The following is a 7,659-nucleotide window of genomic DNA, read 5'->3' on the forward strand; positions in this document are numbered from 1 at the left end:
AAACACAAACTAGGTAACAGAAGAACACATTGATCGGCAAGATCTCTTCAAAAACTGACTAAAAAAAGGATATAAATTCGACCCTATCTAGGAAACAAAGAGCGGACGCGGTCCAGCCAATGCAACTTTTCTAAATCAGTACCCCAAATAACCCCAAGAACTGGTCTAAAAAGCAAGACACCAAGAAAAAAGATTGTATTTGTTGGTCTGTTTTCAGCCAATTGTAGATGTCTCAGGGACCGGTTGTGATTCCATCCATCTATGGGCAGGTTGATTGTACGATCCATTGATTGACTTGGGTACAAGCAGCCTGTTGGATTTTTTAGCAGGCAATTACCGCCCATGGCTCTCAGTAATCATTGTATTCTGCTGGTCGGGAAAGCTCCTCGCACATGACAACAGATCTATGGGAGGCATTCTCCCATCATCGCTGACTGTATTGATGGGGGAATTCAGCGATATTCTTTCCTTTCACTTATTGGGGAAGATAAGAAAATCAATGATTCCATGACTTGCCTTATCTGTACATTTATCTTGCTTTGTCTTCTATTCAGGAGATATTTGCATGGCCCATAGTGTAAATTATATGTCCCAGCGAGTGACCGAAGAAGGGCATCCTCAAAGGGAAGGGTCTTTTGTAAAATTCTCAATTTTTGCTCAGTAGCCCAGGCTGAACTCCACAGATACAACCGGAAGACTCTGCACAATGATTCCTCCTCCCCCTCCTACCATACAGCTGGTCTGATGTTTCCATTATCTGCAGAATATCTGAGGAGATACAACTTCTACTCTACTCATTCTTTAGATAGCCCATTGTGCTCTGGTTATTCTTTGTCCTGTACTAAATGTGTTCCTAACCTTGGAAACTACTAAGCAACCAATTCCCTCCCTGGTTATATCTCGCCTTGACTATTGTAACTCCCTCCTCATTGGCCGATCTCATCGCAGGCTATCCCCTCTGCAGTCTATCATGAATGCTGCTGCCAGACTCATCCACCTTATTAACCGTTCTGTATCTGCCACCCCTCTCTGCCAATCCCTCCACTGGCCTCCACTCAGTGCCCTCCACCCCTCTCTGCCAATCCCTCCACTGGCCTCCACTCAGTGCCCTCCACCCCTCTCTGCCAATCCCTCCACTGGCCTCCACTCAGTGCCCTCCACCCCTCTCTGCCAATCCCTCCACTGGCCTCCACTCAGTGCCCTCCACCCCTCTCTGCCAATCCCTCCACTGGCCTCCACTCAGTGTCCTCCACCCCTCTCTGCCAATCCCTCCACTGGCCTCCACTCAGTGCCCTCCACCCCTCTCTGCCAATCCCTCCACTGGCCTCCACTCAGTGCCCTCCATCCCTCTCTGCCAATCCCTGCACTGGCTTCCCGTTGCACAACAAATAAAATTCAAAACATTAACAAGAACATATAAAGCCATTTATAACTCCGCCCCAAAATACATCACTGTAAAATATCGTATAGTCTCGATATTTTATTAACTTGTAGTGATGAGAAATGTTCAAATTGAAAGTCCTTCCACTTCTTGTATAAACTCAAAAAGATGATTTAATTACAATGTTGCATAAAATTAGAAATAAAATATTGGAATACAGAATGTTTAAATAAAGTCCAAAAAGTATAGTTAAGTTCTTAATAATAAAATTGTATGTAATTGTGTGTGTATAATATGAATGTGTGTGGATATGAGCAAGCAGCTCCCTTCGCCTTGCTGCCCAAAGAATGTGTGTTTTAAACCTTTGTCCTGCTCTAGAAAGAGCAATCCAGCCCCCACCTTTTCCTAAAAATGGGCTGGTATACTTGTAGTCCCACAAAGATAATTGGAAACAGATGTATATATATAACAAACGTCCAGTCTACTTCTCCTAAAGTCTGAGTGTAACTTTATCTCTTACATAGATGGGGGAGGATGGATAGACCAATTGCTACCATATGTGTGGCTTGAATGTAAAGAAAACCCAAGATATATGTTCATGTGTATATTCACAGACTATGAAGTCTAATTCCTTACTTTTCCCAATCTAGAACAAATATAAATATAATAACTCAATTATTCTATTAAGATCCAACTCATTCATACATGTTAGTACTGTTAATAAGAAGATATTAGATATTAGGTTAAGGAAAGCTTCTAACATTTCCCTCTCAAAATGATCGATTTTATCGAATCTTAATCATTTTCCTTATCTTAATCCATTTATACACATTCTCGTCACTTTCGTATCCATTCATGCGTTTTTGGATCTTAAGATAATTGATCTGAACTTATCTTCAATTTGATTCTATAATGGGAAAACAAATTCTTTGATAAACCTTTTGTTATGTATCACATAAAAATATTTTTACCCTTATTATTTTCCTTTCCTTTCACCAAATAATTCATCCCCTTAATAAATGTATAACTGTAACATTATAGTACAATACTTTAAAGTATGTATGTCACTTAAAAAAAAAAATAGATGTTTCATATTTTCCCTCCAAAATGTGTGTAGCACACAATTCTATAATCCATACATCTTTTCAAATTACCTTATCAACATTTAACCATAACATATGTTTCCTAGCTTCAATCCATACATGTATATCAAATGATTTTTTTTTTTAAAACATACATATAACAATGTAAAGTTTGCCTAAGTTTTTCTATATGTACCTTAGAAAAACTTATCTCTAGCTTAATTAACAACAGATGTTCTGACTAATTAGCGTGACTCTGTTGTAACAAAAGTTTAACCTCTTCACTTCTGAAAGTACATAGTGTGTGATTGCAAATGTTCATGTAAAAACGGCAAAATAAAATGTACACACAAAAAAACCAATATATCTGATGAATGAATTATTTCATCAGTAGTCAAAAGTCAATTGTTTTATAAGTTCTTCCTCTATGAGATGCCTTGAGATGTCTTGTCTTCTTCTAGCACTCTGTAAAGTTAAAATAACTTTATTGAACATAAAAAGAACAACAAAAACAATGATGAATGAAATTCTTGTTCCAAAGCTTCTTCCAGAATAAATTTCCTTCTTGGAAAATGTATTATCATCTGAAAGGTTTAGAAATATTTGAACTTTCTTCCTTTAACAGTTACTCTTAGGTCATTTCCTGTAACAGAAATGCAGTATCATTATTTTGGCATTGATAACTTTACATTGATTAATCCTCTTACATTTATCTGTTAATATTACATATCATAAACACAAACATTTCTAGTCATGACATGGAAGACATATTTTCATTATAACACTTCTTATTGACTTGTAGTGTTCTATTTTAGAATGCGGGCACTTCCGCCTGACAATACTAGGGTTGCTGATTCAAATCCCAACCATGGCATCACCTGCTTGGAGTTTGTATGTTCTCCCTGTGCTTGCGTGGGTTTCCTCCGGGTACTCCGGTTTCCTTCCACACTCCAAAGTCATGTTGGTAGGAGAATTGCTCCTATCTAAATTGTCCCTAGTATGTGTATGTAAGACTGTGAGTTAGGGAACTTAGATTATACACCTCTTGAGGGTTAGGGACTTATGTGAATGTACTATATATGTAAAAAGCACTACATAAATTGACGACGCTATATAAGTACCTGAAATAAACAAAATAAATATAACAGGACGCTACATCTCCATTATTGGTCATGAATCAAAACCTTGGTTTCAAAACCAAAGAAAGGTTTTGTATCAACCCAGAGATGACAAAGGATTATGCCTTTGATCTTATCTCTATAACATTGGAAAAATGCGTAACTGTTTTCTGTGTTGACTTACTTCTTGTAGTGTAAGACTGATCTGCAGTAATACATGCTGGTTTCAAACTTTTCTCAGTTCCTATGTTGAAAACATGAGGTACAAACTTCTCACCTACAGCTGTACAAACATGTGTTGGTATGTTTTCCTGAAAAGGTCTTTTTGTTACTTCTATCTGTATGTGTTTGGATGATAGTGTTTTGTACCATATAGGATAATTTTCTGTTGAACCATCTTCCTCTAGGAGTTTCAGTGAATCAGGTGTCTGTAATATGATCTGACTTGATCTCACAATGTTTTCAGTCACCTTGACTGCAAAGAAAACACTTAACAATTTTTTCATATGTGCATCAAAGTTTTTCTCCATATTTGTCAAAGTTCTTGAGAAGAAACCTATTATTTTCTGATTACCGTCTTTTAATTGTGACAAAGTTGCTGAGATTGCATTATTGGAAACATTGGTTTCTAAAACAAAAGGAATTTTACTACAAAACTCAACAGTATTTAATGTAGTAGCATTCTGCAAATCCCATTTCAATAGTTCAAAAGCTTCTTTCTCAGTTTGATCCCATTGATCGGACACACCATATTTTTGTTTCAAACGATCAAATAATGATCTAGACTTCTCTGCAAAATTGGGTATAAAATCTTTACAATGATTTACTTCGCTCAAAAACTGATGCAAAGCCTTGCGATTTGTTGGAATTGGATAAGCAGAAATAGTTCTAACTTTTTCTTGCAACAACTGTCTCTGTCCATGACTAATTTGCATATGAAGGAATTCCACCTGTCTTTTCATCAATTGAACTTTCTCTGTATTCAATTTCAATCCTGCTGTTTGTAACAACGTAAATATTTCAGACAAAAGAGTGATATGTTCAGTTATATTTTGTGTAGACAAGAGAAGCTTGTCTACATGCTGGACAATACATTCTGGCCTAGAGAATTTAGATAATATTTTTCCCAAATACTCATGAACAATGCCATCACTTAAATCTAAGCCTGGGGCTAATCTTGTGAATGTATATGTTTCTTTGTTGAAGCTAAAAGCAAGTTTATATTGACAACTCTTAGCTAATGGTACTGACAAATGGCTATTGGCGATTTCAAGTACAGAGAATATTTTGGCCTTGGCATCCAGATGTGACATTATGTTACAATCAGGAACAATAGATTTGTTATTTGTGATGCATTTGTTCAATGTCCTGAAATCAACTGATAAAGAATATGAATTATCAGCTTTGATAGGCCAAATACAATTATTCACCACTGATTGTACTTTCTTTAAAATTCCTTGCTGTAAAAACTCATCTACAATGGAAGAGATTGGATTAATTGATTCTAATGGCAATTTGTATTGAGGTTGAGGCTTAGGGTCTCTACCTTCAATGTCAACTTCAAAATCTGTAAACAAACCTACATCATTTTTGCTTTGACTCCAAAGATCTGTATGTGATCTAACCAATTGTTCCAATTCAAGATTGGTTCCTGTATGTGGCCATTTATGATCTGAAGACATGTCAGCAGTTGCTGTACAAATACTTCCAACATTACAGTACATGGAAGAATCAATTAATGTTGATTTGGGCCTTCCACTTTCATCCAATAAATGTGGAGCAACATATTCCAACGGTAAAGAAGAAGAATCTCGATTTGATCCTGATTTAAATTTCTGCAATGGCAATAAACCATTCCTGTTAATGACAACAGCACTGTTTACCATATTGTTTAAGCTGTTGTTAACTCTCAGTGAACTGATCTTTTTAACTTCTGAGGCATAAGGCAACTCAGACAGACTATTGTTGGAACATGGAGGAGCAGATTGTTCAGAAATTATATTTTGGTCTTCTAATTCCAAAGCTTTTCTTTGTAAATCTAATTTATAATGAATACAATCTCTTTTCAAATGACCAAATCGTTTACAATAGAAACAAATAGTATTTCCTGTCTGCTCTGAGACTCTCGTCCTGCCTGTGACGTGTTCATCATCATAACTGGGTGTGGCTAAGCACATGGTCTCTCTCTGTTCTCCATTTTGAACAATTAAACTTTCCTTCTTCTGATTTTTCATGAGCTGATCAAGGATTTTAAGATTAAGTTTTGCAGCTTTATCCCTTAATTTTCTCTTACACATTTCTTCCTGATTGGTAGGGTCTCCTTCTATAGACTGGATCTCTGGTACAAAAGATTTTTGTTTCTCTGCCTTAGTATGCACACAAATTCTTTTTACATCATTCTGCAGGTCAGATAACTGAATGTCTTTTGTTTGAATTGCACTTTGCAGATCATCAATTTGCTCAGTCAAAGTCTGACAATTAGCACATACACTGCTCTGATCTTGCTTCATTACACAAGCAGCAGTCTTAGAAACATCAAAAATCATGGCATTAAAAACATTAACTAACTTCATTACATTTCTAACTTGTTTGCTCAGTTTCTTAAAGGAAAACTTAGATTTTTCTACCTTAATATTAGCCTGTAAGCACTCATTATACATGTACCGCCAAAGTTCATTATCTTTAACAAATGTAGACAGATTCTTGAATTCTAAATTACTCTCTCTAGATAATTCATCAATAAAATCCATTACTTACCGATTAAGAAGGTCTTTCTTTACATAACGCGTCTTTTCTCTCTTGGCGGGAAATGACATCACCAAGGAACAGCGTTTCTTGCAATTGCGCAAAATTCTCACCAATTCTGCATTTAGGTTCTCGATTATGCCGACGATTCATCTGTTGCAGACTTTTACTTCTCCTGAAAGCTTGATTTCATATTTTGCTGAGTTTGCAAACAACTTCCCTCTCATCAAGGTGAAAGAGAAAAAAGTCAAAAATAAGCGATGGTCGGAAACAAATCGAACTGGAGGCTCGCCACTGTAAAATATCGTATAGTCTCGATATTTTATTAACTTGTATTGATGAGAAATGTTCAAATTGAAAGTCCTTCCACTTCTTGTATAAACTCAAAAAGATGATTTAATTACAATGTTGCATAAAATTAGAAATAAAATATTGGAATACAGAATGTTTAAATAAAGTCCAAAAAGTATAGTTAAGTTCTTAATAATAAAATTGTATGTAATTGTGTGTGTATAATATGAATGTGTGTGGATATGAGCAAGCAGCTCCCTTCGCCTTGCTGCCCAAAGAATGTGTGTTTTAAACCTTTGTCCTGCTCTAGAAAGAGCAATCCAGCCCCCACCTTTTCCTAAAAATGGGCTGGTATACTTGTAGTCCCACAAAGATAATTGGAAACAGATGTATATATATAACAAACGTCCAGTCTACTTCTCCTAAAGTCTGAGTGTAACTTTATCTCTTACATAGATGGGGGAGGACGGATAGACCAATTGCTACCATATGTGTGGCTTGAATGTAAAGAAAACCCAAGATATATGTTCATGTGTATATTCACAGACTATGAAGTCTAATTCCTTACTTTTCCCAATCTAGAACAAATATAAATATAATAACTCAATTATTCTATTAAGATCCAACTCATTCATACTTATGTTAGTACTGTTAATAAGAAGATATTAGATATTAGGTTAAGGAAAGCTTCTAACAATCACCGATCTTGTCTCTAAATATCACCCAAACCATCCTCTCCGCTCCTTGCAAGACCTCCTACTCTCTATCCCCCTTGTCTCCTCCTCCCATGCTCATCTCCAGGACTTCTCCAGGGCTTCCCCTATCCTCTGGAATTCTCTACCCCAATTTATCAGACTATCGCCTACTCTGCTCACTTTTGGGTGATCTCTGAAAACCTTTTCATGGAAGCCTATCCTGCCCTCAGCTAATAATGGAATCTTCTACTCTTTCAACCAGTCCATACCCCAAAGTTAATACCTTTTGTACCACAACCCCTCCCTCCTAGATTGTAAGCTCCAAGGATCAGGGCCCTCAAATCCCT

The 7,659-nt window shown here is 36.5% G+C and overlaps 1 long non-coding RNA gene across 1 annotated transcript; it reads right to left on the bottom strand.

Annotated features, from left to right (window-relative positions):
* Positions 1–1,460: 1,460 nt before the first annotated feature.
* On the bottom strand, positions 1,461–7,307 carry LOC149470702 (uncharacterized). The gene is made up of 2 exons (XR_016308289.1): positions 6,339–7,307; positions 1,461–3,106 (listed from the first exon to the last, which is right to left on the bottom strand). It is a non-coding gene; the product is annotated as an uncharacterized LOC149470702 (long non-coding RNA).
* Between the last annotated feature and the right edge of the window lie 352 nt (positions 7,308–7,659).

Source organism: Staurois parvus, unplaced genomic scaffold (assembly GCF_062004578.1).
Source record: "Staurois parvus isolate SC_StPar_1 unplaced genomic scaffold, SC_StPar_1.0 ptg000034l, whole genome shotgun sequence".
NCBI classification, from domain to species: domain Eukaryota; kingdom Metazoa; phylum Chordata; class Amphibia; order Anura; family Ranidae; genus Staurois; species Staurois parvus.